The sequence below is a fragment of the Bacillus rossius genome, chromosome 2 (assembly GCF_032445375.1).
Source record: "Bacillus rossius redtenbacheri isolate Brsri chromosome 2, Brsri_v3, whole genome shotgun sequence".
NCBI lineage: Eukaryota > Metazoa > Arthropoda > Insecta > Phasmatodea > Bacillidae > Bacillus > Bacillus rossius.
In genome coordinates, this window is record NC_086331.1 from 93,264,240 (window position 1) to 93,278,220 (window position 13,981).

Sequence of the window (13,981 nt, forward strand, 5' to 3'; positions counted from 1 at the left end):
TTATGGTTAGACTCCAGTGCACTTGCAGCATGTTGCATGTGAATTGGTATAGTGTAAATGAATTAACCACGTTTCAGTGGATATACTTACTGGCGCAGTCGGGGTGGATTACAGAGGAACTATTCCTAGCATGGTCATCACATTTTGCTAACTTCACTAATGCGAGTTTAGATAAAAACAATGATCTAGATTTTTGACAACCAGACATCTCAGTGCGCTCTGAATGCATTTTAATTTAATAAGGAACATGGTTGCATTTGAATTTAATAAGGAACATGGTAATTCCTTGCTATTGCTGCCCTCACATTACTCTTATGACCTCCAGCAACAATGTTTTTTACCTTAGAAAGCATATGGCAAACAATGTGATTTGTTTATAAAAAGCACGCATTTGGATAAAATAATTTAATTTCAAGAACTGAGTATTTGTAAAGAGATTTTGTTATGATCTGGAACAAAAATTATTGAAACTAGTATTTGTATAGTATATTCTTAGGCCTCTTTCACACAAAGAGCCGTGCGGCTCGCACTCGCGAGCGGGAGCGAGGCGCGCGAGACTGAAATGCAGAGAGTGAAACTGGAGCTTTCACACGGGGAGCGCGGGCCTTCAGGGCGCGCGAGCGAGGGCCGGCAAGGCTCGTGCATCTCGAGCCGGATTTGCGCATCGCGAGCCGTGCGCTGTGGACGGGGGTCGCGCTTCATCCTCGAAATGCAAAGGGAGGAGTGGGGGCATTCACACGAAGGGCGACTATAGCTCTCGCTCCTCAGTCTCTCGCTTTCAAGATGGATGTTGATGTCGAGTTCTTAATTAATTCAGTGGGTATCCGGCCCACCCTTTGGGACAAAAATACCGCATTTTACAAGGACCGGAATGAAGTGGCTAGAAATCGGAGGGAAGTGTGTGAAAAATCAACGGAGAATGAAACATTATCCGGGCCTGAGAAAAAGAAATACGGAAAGTTGAAAGGAAAACACATATTAATTAAAATTGTATTAACGTATTTATGTAAAAATATTTTAATATACACATATTAATAAAATAAACTTTGAGTCTGAATGCATGGCAGTGCACCAGCCAAGTAAAATAAGTACTGAAATATGAAGCTACTTCAATTTTTGTGTTTCTTATTATTTAATGTACTGTTTGGTTCTGTTTACATTTTACATATCTTGTTACTGGGCAGGTACCTACAAATAAAATAAAAAAATAATAAAAACGCGGCGCTGCAAAGTACCACAGAAATTATTTCTGAATTTGTTGCATTACAGAGTTAAATTGAATTAATCTGCAATGTTACAGCAACAAGAACTAACTTAAAACAATTACAGAAGACATTTTTGACATTGCTGCATTACAGAATTAAATTGCATTCATCTGCCATGGTACAGCACCAACAGGTGACATGAAATAATTGCAGAACGCATTTCTGACATTGTTGGCGGACAAAGTTCCTCGCACTCCTTGTTGCTGTTGTACATCCTCCAATCCTGCAATTGTCATAGTGTCTTTGAATGCAAAACCATCTCTGTCACGAACGAAATTATGGAGTACAATACAACATTTTACAATGTCTACAGCGAAATCTGGCTACACATTGATTGCCCGATGAAGGATTCACCATTTGTTTGATAAGATTCCAAATCCGCATTCTGAAAAACGTCTTGCCCTACTTAAACGGTAGTTGTCGTCCTCCAAAGGGTCTCAACAAGTTTCTGTGCAACCCGAAAGCTTCATCAGCGATGAAAACATGAGGTATTGTAAGTCCCATTGCACCAGGAAGACATTTCTCAGTCGGAAGTTCAAGAGTTCCGTTTTCGATTGAACTCCAAAGTCTCGAACGTTGAAAAACCGAAGAGTCGCAATCCTTCCTGTAGCTGCCAATGTCCACGTACACAAAGCGGTACTCAGAATCCACTATGGCCTTGAGGACCACAGAAAAATATTCCTTGTAACTGTAGTACATGGATCCACTTTTGAAAGGGCATACCAAACGTATATGCTTCCCATCAACAGCGCCAAGACAATGTGGGAAGTTAGCTTTTGTTTCAAAACCTACTGCAATGCTTTTCCACTGTTCTTGTCGGGACTGGGAGCACTTCCGCTTTCATTGTTGACCAAATGGCTTCGCAAACGCTTGTCACAATCATGGATGCAGTAGATATTCCGATTCTGAACATGTAATGTAGCTCGGTGAATGTGCAACCACTTGCAAGGTACCTGAAAGGATGGTAATAGTTCAAGATCATTTATCAGTTCATTGGTAAAAAACTATATTAACACAATAAGGATGAAAATTTGCCATACGGTTATGCAAAATACTAATTCCCTATTTATAAATTGCAGTTACTATCGAGTTACTTGTTTGACATCATTTTTATTATTTCATTCTGTAAATATAATAAACTAAAACAAGTTAACAGGAAAATAAACAACGAAATTGTGAAAATACTAGTGATAATTCTTTAGATGTTTCAAGACTCCTACCCTTATAGTGATAATAAGCGCATTTATATTACGTAGTTCATTACTGTATTACAAGTATCATTAATGCTATGTTGTCACATAATTCATTTATTTTTTGTTGCAGAAAAGGACTTAACAACTAAATGGAAAACTATCAGAGATGGATACAGAAAAGCACTTGACAGAGCAAAAAATGCGAGGAAATCAGGAGCCCCCGCTTCAAAAATCAAGAAGTATGTTTACCACGACCAAATGGATTTCTTAAGGAAAGTTTTTGAACGGAGGGTGACTGAAGATTCTCTTGCCAGTGACAACAGTGACCCAGAAAGTTGCCTCGGAAGTGTAGAAGGTGAAGCTGAGGATCAACAACAGTTTACCGTAGGTGCGGGACCCTCGAATCCGGAAAGTCGTACCACCCAACAAAGGGAGGTTCTTTCAACAAACAAGATGGGACGAAAAGAAACCCCCAGAAGCCACCCTGACGAATTTGAGCAGAAAATACTGCATTTATTGGAAACCCAAACAGACACATTTGTTTCATGCAAGTACTAGTGCCAACACTGGAAACCTTCACTGATGATGAGGTCCTCGAATTCCAAGCTGGTGCACTGAATTTGATTCAGAAAATAAAATCTGCAAGGAATAATCCACCTCACTCCGCTGTTACATTTGTTATCGATCCAAACCAGACAAATCAGCCTTTTGCATGGGGACAACCAAGCACTCCTCAGCAATCCAATCATAGTTGCTATAACTACTCGCATATAATGCCCACCTCATGTATGCCCTCTCCCAGCCCAAGCAATACCATAACCACGTCTCCAACACAGACTCCATTTCCACAGGATATGGGACGATAGTGTAATTGTCTTGTTTCAATGAGTATGTGTTTGCCTACCTAATTATTCTATCATTGTCTATTTTCTTTTTTCAATACCTACAATTTTTCTATTTTTTTAAAATTATTTTTAGAAATAACTTTTGTATTACCTCTATACAAACGTTGAGGTTTCAGTGCACATTACTTAAGCTTAATATACATTGCTAAATTTATTCGCAATAAATAATGCTGCAAATTAAAGAACATATGAGTTTATTATAATTATTCCCTCTCAAGATTTTTTAGTTCAATTAAATTGAATTTTAGTTTGTGTAGGAGTTAGTGGCCATGGTTTACATAAATTTTCTGTTAAATAAAATTATTTTTTTCTTTTTTGTTTAGACAGTGCGATTTACTTACCTTAATGTTGTAGCCAGACTCAGTTCAGGCTGAATGCAGTACTTCATGTTAGTATTTTCGAGCTGTATACTATTCTTGGTATTCCCAAGGAGCCCATCAAATGAGACCAATGACATTCGAAAGTAGTTGTAAAACTTGTTGCCATCTCGTCGAAGTTCTTGATAAAGCGTGGAAAAAACACCTGTTTCATCGCGCCTTTGATTAATAGGATGTACCCAATACGTTTTGGTACATCGGCGTTTTTGTCGTCGAAGACGTCGCCTACGGTAAAGAAGATACATGGCCATGGCACGTGTACGATCCATTCCAATGCTTACTTGCGACTACGCAATGGCTAGCGCCTTAGCCAAAAAGGCTCCCCGTGTGAAAGCGTGGAAGGTACGAGCGGAAAAAGCTCCCGCTCGCGAGTGCGAGCCGCACGGCTCTCCGTGTGAAAGAGCCCTTATGGGTTATTCAGGGACTGTTATTACCTGATAGGCAGAAGAACACAGCTTAAGATAGGCAGGAGAACACAGCTCAAACACAGGTTTTTACTTTTTGTCTTGTTTCTTTTTCAGAAAATAGTTTCCATACTTTTCACACTGTGGCATTGAAAAGTTTACATTTAGAGGTGTCAATTAAAAATATACAGTAGAACCTTGTTAACTCGGACCTCTTTAACCCGGACGTCCGGATAACCTGAACCAGTTTTGGGGGAAAAAAATTATGTTGTTAGTAAATGAATTTTTTTACAAACAATAAATCACTATTTTCAGTGTAGTACATTACTTGAATTCACTTTCCAGCAGGCGAGTTCATTGCACTCATCCTACCTGCTGTTGTTATGCAGCAAACTGGTGATTCAACCCTCTCCTGCCCTGCACTTGACATTGACCTAGAGACACTGCACTGCAATCTCTGTTGTCCTATTGTCACTGTTGAGGTACAGTATCATTGTGCTGTTTTTTTAGCAAGTTATTCATGATGGTGACGTAAGTAAAAACATTGTTGTGAGTATGGAAAAAAGGTTGGAAGCATTTACAAGAATTGATAAGGGAGAACTGTTAAAGAACATCATTGCTGAGTTTGGAGTAGGAACATTGATAAATTGATGGTTTTTTCTGAGAGTCAAGCCAAAACATCGCCAAACGAGCTTCTAATGCTGAAGCGGATACAAGATGGCGCTGCTCGTAAGTAATTCACAAAACTGAGGCAGCAAAAACTCACTACCGTTTTTACTAACTACCGTTTTTACTACAGACTGGTTTGTACCTATATTATGTACAGTGTAAATACATATTATGTGTTTTTAGGTGAAAGTGTGCCAATAATTTTTAAAACTCCATTAAAAATATTTTTGATAAGTTGCATAGTACATGTTTTTTTTTTTTTTTTATCATTTGCCCCTCATCTCTGAATAGCTTGGATTTTCGTTAACTCAGATCGGCCATGACCCCAGTTGATCCAGGTTAACGAGGTTCTACTGTACAGCCTAACTAACACCATTATCATTTTTTTCAAAGCAATTGTTGCTTAGGTGATTGCCATTACCCTGTTTTCACCTATGGAAAATTTTATTTAGTATTTCACAATTTTACTTTAAGGGGTGGAAAAAAAGGAATAGGGAGTTTTTTTTTCATTTAAAAGCCCAGAAGCATTCAGTAATTTTATTCTTTATTTTTAATGCCAAGTGTGCCAAATTTATTCAGAAAGTACCAAAATTGTGCTTTAGATGGTGGAATTGGGGGCTGGAGTGGTTTTTCAAAATCTCATGTAGACAGTGACCTTACACTTTTTTCTAAATCATATGTGGACATTAATTTTCTGCTTATATTGAATGTCATTGTGTGCAAATTTTAATCAAGACATATAAAAATTCGGCCTTAATGGGTTAGAAAGGGGGATGGGAGTGGTTTTTCGACATTTCATCTAGACAGTGAACTTTCCACTTTTTTATCAATCAGTTGAGGACAGTAATTTTCCCATTGGTTTAAATGCAAAGTTTGCAAAAATTTATTAAGAAGTACCACAATTCTGCTTTAAGGATTGGAAAAGGGGAATTTCATGTAGAGATTGTGACTTGCCTCTTTTTTTATAAATCAGTTGTAGACAATAATTTTCACCTTATTTTTAACTCAGAAGTGAGCAAAATTTCATCAAGTAATGTCAAAGTTTTTTTTAGGGGGTGTTTCAATATTCAAGTTTGCAAATATCATCAAACTTGGAGTAAAACAGTAGATTTGTTTAAAACACAATAAATCAAATAAACCTACAAACATAAACAAATCACACACCGAGAATAATAGGGCCACATCTCAAAAAAACTAAATTTTACAGGAGAGTGAATAATTGAAAGTTTATTCTTAGCCTCAGCAATCAGGAAGTGCATAATGTAGGCACTGTTTCTATGGCACAAGTCAAAATTTGGCCATGGTGTATTCCAACCCACCCTCAGCTGTACGAATAATAAGGCCGCATGTCAACATGTGGGGCTGTATGATTCTGATTTCTGTTTTACAAATTTAAAATGTAATAAGGACATATCTCATCTCAGGTGAATATTTATTGTACTACATATATGACCTTGTTATACCGAATAGATATAGCCATAGACATTACAAATATACAAAAATGTAAAAAAAAATTTTTTTTTTGAGATGTGGCCCTATTATTCTCGGTGTGCGAAATGTATCTCTCAAGAATTCACTTTTACTGTTTGTAATATTTATTTTATTATATGCCTATCTAGCATAATATAACTTAACCAATGGAGTGAACTTTGTATTTAATGTTGTTATAACAATTAGTCAATGAAATATCAAGTAATAATATAATTTTCTTAAATTGTAGTATATAACAATAATTTATACAAAAAAAAGTTTAAAAAAAAAATGTGTACCTATGATGGGATTTGAATCGGAAGACTTGGGGTACTTTATCTCGCACTTACCTATTGAGCTATCAGTCACTGTGAGATGTTACAAAGAATATTAAAGTCTTAATAGTGTAATCCCAGGAAAACAACATATTTTTTAAGTTGTGATTATTTCTTTTTGTGACTATTTGCACTTATAATAAATGTAATCCAAGATAGTCCTTGGTGTGCACTCAGATCTTTACATTTTCTTTGCACACTGAGATTTCACTCTCAACATTCCTAAAGAAGTATCACTTTATATACATTAATTTAATTGTAACATTTGATTGTTAGAATAAACATTGTTAACATAAAAACCTAAATTGGTATGCCTATATCCCTTCACTTTTTATACTCCCATTACAGCAAACAAACAAAACTATTAATTTCTATAAGTGCATTAAATTGCTATGTTGAAATTGAAAAATGACCCTGTAGCATTGCAGGACCCTGCCCTCTCCAGCTTTCATGGATATTTTTTGAGAGGAAAATTTTTTTAAAATAAGGCAGAATGTCAGCTGATTATAAAGTTCAAGGTGTTAGTGACCTAGTTTTGTATTTGTATTTTATCATTTGGAGTATATTTGTAATAGTTATATTTTATTATTTTATTTATAAAGCCTGTTGACTGTAGTTTTACTGGTTTTCACTTTTTTGACTAGGTTACTATTTATGTGAGATTTCCGATATTTTATTTCATTTAAATATTCTTTCTATAACTATACTTTTATGTGTGTGTGTATTGTATAGTGTATGACGTGGGACAGTGGTTTCTGTGAAAGAAAGAAAGAAAGAAAGGTAGAGGCGAGATAGAGACGTTTGCCAGAACCGTGGGAGACCTCTCTAACCAGGAAATCACAGAATAGCAATGGTAAAAATAATCTTTGTAGCCAATAGGAAGGTGGCTTTTTTGGGGAAGTCCCCAGTTTTTAATGTTTCGTGTGTTTTTTGTTCTGTACTTTGTCTAGTTAGTCAGTGTTAAAAGCGCTGGGCTGAGAGGATGCACTGTTTCGTAGGCTCAGCAACATGTAAAATCTACAGCTAAAAAAAAAAATAAACAGCAACAAACATTTTAAACATGTTTATTTCATTTCAATATGTAACAGATTTTGAATAAGTTAGTAATTATCAACATAATATTTACACCCCACTACCTGCAACTTGAGCTGGAATAATTTTCAAGTGTTTATGTATGTGCAAGGAACAGTAGTCATCTTAGTCGGGCAGGAATGTGACTTGTCACAACCCCTTTTTGACATAAAAATTTATTTATCACCTTTTTTTACAAAATTCCTTCAGTCACCTTCAAAATACTCTCCATTAGATGTGATGCACTTGTGGAGTCTTTTTTCCCACCATTTGAAGAACCTCTGGAACTCTTTAACTTTGATATCCTACAGCGCACTTTACGAAGCTGTTTTTACCGCCTTCACATCATCAAAACACTTCCCTTTTAGATATTTCTTCATTCTCGGGAACAGGAAAAAGTCGCACGGGGCTAGGTCTGGCGAATATGGAGGGCCAAATAGTGGTTCACTTGTAAGGCAGTGTGTGCAGGGGTGTTGTCATGATGAAGGAACCAGTCACCTGATCGCCAAAGTTTTGGGCATTTCCATCGCACTTCCTTACGCAAACGTCTTAAAACTTCCAAATAAAAGTGCTGGTTAACATTCTGGCCAGGGTGAACAAATTTCTGGCGCACAATCCTGCAAAGATCAAAAAAGACAATGATCATCGTCTTAACATTCAACCTCACTTGTCTTGCATTTTTTGGTTTGGGGGAGTTAGTTGGGAGTCTTCCACTTGGCTAATGCTTGCTTGGTTTCTGGGTCATACCTGTAACACCAACTCTCATCACCTGTAATGACTTTGGTCAAAAAGTTTGGATCACTTTCAATCTCTTTTTTCAAGTCCTGGCTCAAATTCAATACAATTTGTTTTGATCCTGTTTGAGGAAAGAAACAAATTTAGAGGCAACACGTCTCATTTGCAAATCCTCAGTCAAAATCCGCTGGCACGAGCTCCAACTGACTTCTGTCTCTTCTGAAATTTTGTCGATAGGGAAATGACTATCCTCAATGATTTTTCGCGGATATTTTAACGTTTCCATCGTTTTGAGATGTTGAAGGGTGCCCAGAATGAGCATGGTCTTCAACACTGATCTCACCACGTTAAAAGTGCCAAAACCACTCAAAAACTTGTGTGTGGCTCATAGAATCCTCCTTGAAAGCCTCTTGAAGTATTAGGTAAGCAGGAAGCAAAATTTCAAACACACTCATTGTTCTTTTAAATCTGCCATAACGACTTCGCAGGCGGAACACGAGAAGAGTAAGAGATAAGCATTACTACAAACAAATGTTAACCTACAAACTGACACCATCTGGGCAGCTGTTTAGTGAAGGTATCTACTAACCCCATCTAATGTGAGAACTCTCTGCTACATCTAGGAGTGGCAGTGCGCTCATTCCGGTTTTTTTTTTTGGGTCCCCCCCTCCCCCCCCCCCTGTAATGATTTGAATTTTTTGTGGTTCAAAATTATTTCTTAGTCCCATCACATTAGAATTAAACATGTTTTACTGTTGTAGAAAACTTTAATTATTTATAGCTAAGCAAGCATAGTAGTAAAAGAGCATTTTACAATAAAAATTTTCTTCAAATCACATTTAATTATTTTTGAATTTATTAAGGATGTTGAAATCAAAGAACTCACAGACACTTAATTCCTTGGGCTGCATGTAGGTAATCACATAAACTGGAAAAACCATGTAATCTATATTTTACAAACATTTGTGCTTCTTGTTTTGCCTGTTATAATGTTGTATCAGTATTAAGTAAACATACAAAAGTAATGATTTATTTTACATATTTCTATTCCATCAAGAACTATGGAATAATGTTTGGGAGAAAATCGATTGAAAGCCGAAAAGTTTTGTATAGGTACTAAAAAGAGCAGTAGAATATTATCTGGCGAGATGCTTCCCATCTACAAGTCACGAAATTCATGAAAGTCTGTTAACCAGCTACACCAGTGTCTGCAGGCCACGAAAGTCAGAAATAGTAATGAAAATGAAGGACTAGTCACAAACGACAAAACAAAAAAAAAAAAACAGTATCTGTGCTATAAATCACAAAACTTTAGTTTCACAGCATTTTGATTTATGCTGTCTTACAGTTTATAATTTCATCTTAAAAATAAATAGTTGGAGACTGTCCACTTAAATCAAGAGGAAATTATCTCTAATAAGGTTTTAGCTTTCTCCATGTCCCTATGAATAGTTGATAATTTCGAATTACGTTTAGTTTTGATTATTAAATATAAAAAATAATTGTTATGTAAAAAAGTAGCATGAAAATTGTATTATAAAGGTCCTGAAAATTCCTGAAATTTGTTTACCAGACATTTGTAGACTTTCTGTACACTGACTGCAGAGCCAGTGGTGATTTTATAAAATGGAAGATTAGGAGAAATGGGTGTTTGTTTGCTTATTTCATTTACTGTCATTGTATTATTTTATTTTTTTGTGTAAAATGACTTATCAAATAGCTTTGTGCAAACTTTTACACTCAGTAAATTCAAGTGAAACTTTGAATGATGTATATTAGAGGTTCCCAAAGTGTGTGGACACGTTGAGGCGCTCCTGTTTTCTCTTCTTCGAAAACTTAACTTACTTATATTCGCAATAAACAATTCAAATTGTGCACGCTGCATGCACCACTTGCTGCATTCGCTGGTACTCACGCTCAGGGTTATATTTGGAAATGAGATCACCAAGCTCACATGTCACATTGATTAACTTGACACTGAATTTTTTAAGTATTTTTCTGTTATAATAATATGGTCTTGTGTGTCAGTTCTAATATATATAACTATGCGAGCCTCAGATTGTGGTATGTGAGCCTCAGATTGTGGATAATTTCATTTCTGTGCCTAGTGTCATTAAAAAAATACCTTTATCTTTTTATTTTGTCATTGTACACATATTTCAACTTGGTAGGGCTCTGCGACAAATGACTAAACCTGTAAGTGCGCCGCAAAATGAAAAATGTTTGGGGACCCCTGATGCATATCACTAAAACAAAGTAGGTAACTGCTATTTTGATATCAAGAGGATTGATTTAAGATTCTTTCAAATATATTTCATTTAGACATCTTCTATTCTGTCTTTAATTAAATTTTGCAACCATGGTTTAGAATGGCTTAAGTAAATTTCAGCAATCAAGCATCCTTAGTTGTTTTCTTGATTTTGTAAAGTAATATTTTTATGAAAGAAAATGAGTTGGCAACTACTACATAGGTAGCATTAAAAAATTAATACTCATAATGGTGTGAACATTGTAGGCATAGAGCAATTTTCTCTTCGTGAAATAAAAATTAAACCATAAAGAAAAAAGTTATGAAAAAAATAATATAAGTTAAGATTACATATTTAATCAAGTTAACAAAATAATTCAAGTACTTGAAACAGTGTAAAATACCTATAAATTAACATTTTCCATAATCATGGAAACTAATCTTTAAGGTGCAGTCACATTTTCCAAATTTTTGAGACTAAATGCAGTATATATTTTTTATTTTGTGGATAGACCTTAAGAACCACAATACCAGATACCATATAAATGCCAAAACATGCACACTCAATTTACGAAATGTTGTTTCCTTTTATTTTCGCAAATGTTTAGTGTATACATACTTACGTCATTCCTGGGTTTTATATTCAAACAGAAGCTTGTGGATTTGTGCTGAGCATGTGCTAATTGAATAGGGAAAATTCCTTAATTTTTCCTTTCCATTAAAAAGTTTGAAAATATGTAAGAATCACTGTGCAATTTTTTCATTAATATGCAAACAGAATATGACAAAAAATGCAGCCAAAAGAGAGAGTACCATTTTGCAAGGGAAAAACAGACAGACTCACTTGATTTGTGGCAATTACATAAGAAACCTTGTTTATATATAAGTCTAGCTGAGGTAGCGAGATTTTTTCCTGTGAATCAAGAACATCACTTGTGTAGACAATGCAGGCATATATAAATAAGTGACTTGAAACTTGATAAAATGTGGCACTTTCAGTGCCTAAATGCTATAAAATGACTTACAACTCATTACAATTAGTGAAGGAGACTGAAAACTACTTTATATTTTCAACTAAAAAAAATTAGAAATATAATAATATGCACATGTACAGTAGTAAAAAAGTAACCATCCCATAAACCTATACGAAGCCTCAATGCTTGGTAAAATATGTGATTTTAAATCAACATATGTTTTGAATTCAAAGTCTTATATGTTTCAGTTGTAAAAAAATAAGTGTAAAGTTCATTACTGTACAACAAACACTGATGTAAAATATATCATTGAAACGACTATAATTTAGGCTTGATGACAGGTGACCATCTGTAATTTGGTGACTTGTGGTAGGACCTATGCTGCTTGTTTACTGTAGTTCATCTAGATAGCACAAATTTGCTAAGTAGTTTTATGTTTTTGGTTTTCAAATTTAATATTTTGTTGTGAACAAATTATATGCTACTTATACAAGAACACAAAATTTTTTTGCAAAGAATGAACATATTAATAAAAATTATAAAATCATACATTTCCAACATAGTAAACAACAGCCTAACTACAAAAAGATTATATTACTATAGATTGTATTACTATAGTAACAAACTTATTACTAGGATAACATTTTAACATCATAATCACAATAATGACGTTTGAATCATACAAAAACGGGTGCTAGATAATATACCGTTCCTTTCATTTCAGAATTAGCATAAGATTTGTTATTAACTTGTTTTTACAAGTATAGTATCAAAATATTATTAAAGTTTAATATTCACTGAGAATTTTTACTGCTTATTACTGTGAGTGATACATTCAGACACTCCCATGGCTTACACTGAAGCAACAATAGTCTAGCTGGAAAGAAGTTATTTGAAGTGTCAAAAAAAAATATTTTTTGTGAAAGTAATGATGAAAAATTTTCTGTGTGTGTAAGTAATCATTGTATCCTTTACGATTATAGACAAATACTTTCGCAGTGTGAACATATAAAATTGTAGGCACCATAAAAGAAAGTGGCAAATGTAGGGAATGGGCATGTGTATAAATTATAATAATTTGGTTGTACAGGTAGGTCTGTACTTAATGCTTCACAGTTTGTCCATATGATTTATTATATGCTGCATTTTGAGTATTGTTTAATTATTAGAGTATACCTATCCCTCACTTATCATGGCTAATTCGTTCCTAAAAATGCTCGTGTTATTCGAAATCGCTATTCTGAAGCATTAGTTTCCATAAATAGGAAGGCTAATTTATTTAATGTGTTCCAAAATTGTGTAGGGAAATATACTTTACGTAATATAAATGCGTAGAATAACACTCAGCGATAAATATGTCACACCATTAATCTTTATATGCTTCTCATCACACTTTGTATGACAAATACAACACCGCGTAACGGGAGATACGTGGTTATGTACTTCATCGTCAGTCGGCCGGCTGACTTGCCCGCCTGGGTGTGACCTTCAACTCACGTCGCGTACCTTTCCAAACCTTTTTTTACTGACAGTGAAACCGATATTACTGTCCGGATAATGACATTTTAATTTTTCTAAAATTAAAGTGCTTACCGTGTTTTATCACATAATCATTGCACATTTTATACTAAAATCAAGTTTGGAAAGTAGGGGTGCGATTTTTATTTAAAGAAAAAATTGTTAGGTAAATTTATTCCTAAAAACAAAACCCATTCATGGAAAGTACGTTTATTAGTATAAAAAAGCACGCCAAACAGCGGGCTATCAAATGGAGTAAACTCGGCACAAGACAGAGAGCGTGCATTGCATGCAATCGGCGAGATATCAATATCGATATTCAACAAGGTGTGCAGGCTCTATACAGAAAGCAACATAACCAAACATGAATGATGCCTACTAGCGCTGGCTACATTTTTATAAGCGGTACACTGTGGCGCCACAGACTAACAGATAAAATTGTAACATTCAAAAGCGTCTTTAAAAGAAAATTGTACGCACAGTTGACTTGCTTAAAACTAAAGTGCGACCAACATAAGTGTATGGCCTTCATGGCAATCTGCGCGCTGTAATACTTCTAGTTTTGTCTCAAATACTTGAACACAATAGATTATGAGCGATCAAGCATGTACAGTTTTCGGAAGCTGAATGGGCAGGCTTTGCTTTTATTTGTGTGAATTCCCTGCCACTGGCTAGACTGAGTTCACGGCCTGGTTTGTGGCCAGGCGACAACGGTATGGCACGGTGGAATACATGTGGACGTAAAAACATTTGGTCCCTTACACTCCAAAGCCGCAATTTAACTTGACATAGCTGATGTTTGTACAACAGCCGATAG

At 35.3% G+C, this 13,981-nt stretch overlaps 1 long non-coding RNA gene across 1 annotated transcript in view; it reads left to right on the plus strand.

Moving 5' to 3' along the window:
* Nucleotides 1-10,991, plus strand: part of LOC134529472 (uncharacterized) — a 28,987-nt gene extending 17,996 nt beyond the window's left edge. The window contains exon 2 of the long non-coding RNA XR_010074606.1: nt 2,589-10,991. This is a non-coding gene — a long non-coding RNA (uncharacterized LOC134529472). The remainder of the gene's footprint in view (nt 1-2,588) is intronic.
* Nucleotides 10,992-13,981: the final 2,990 nt, after the last annotated feature.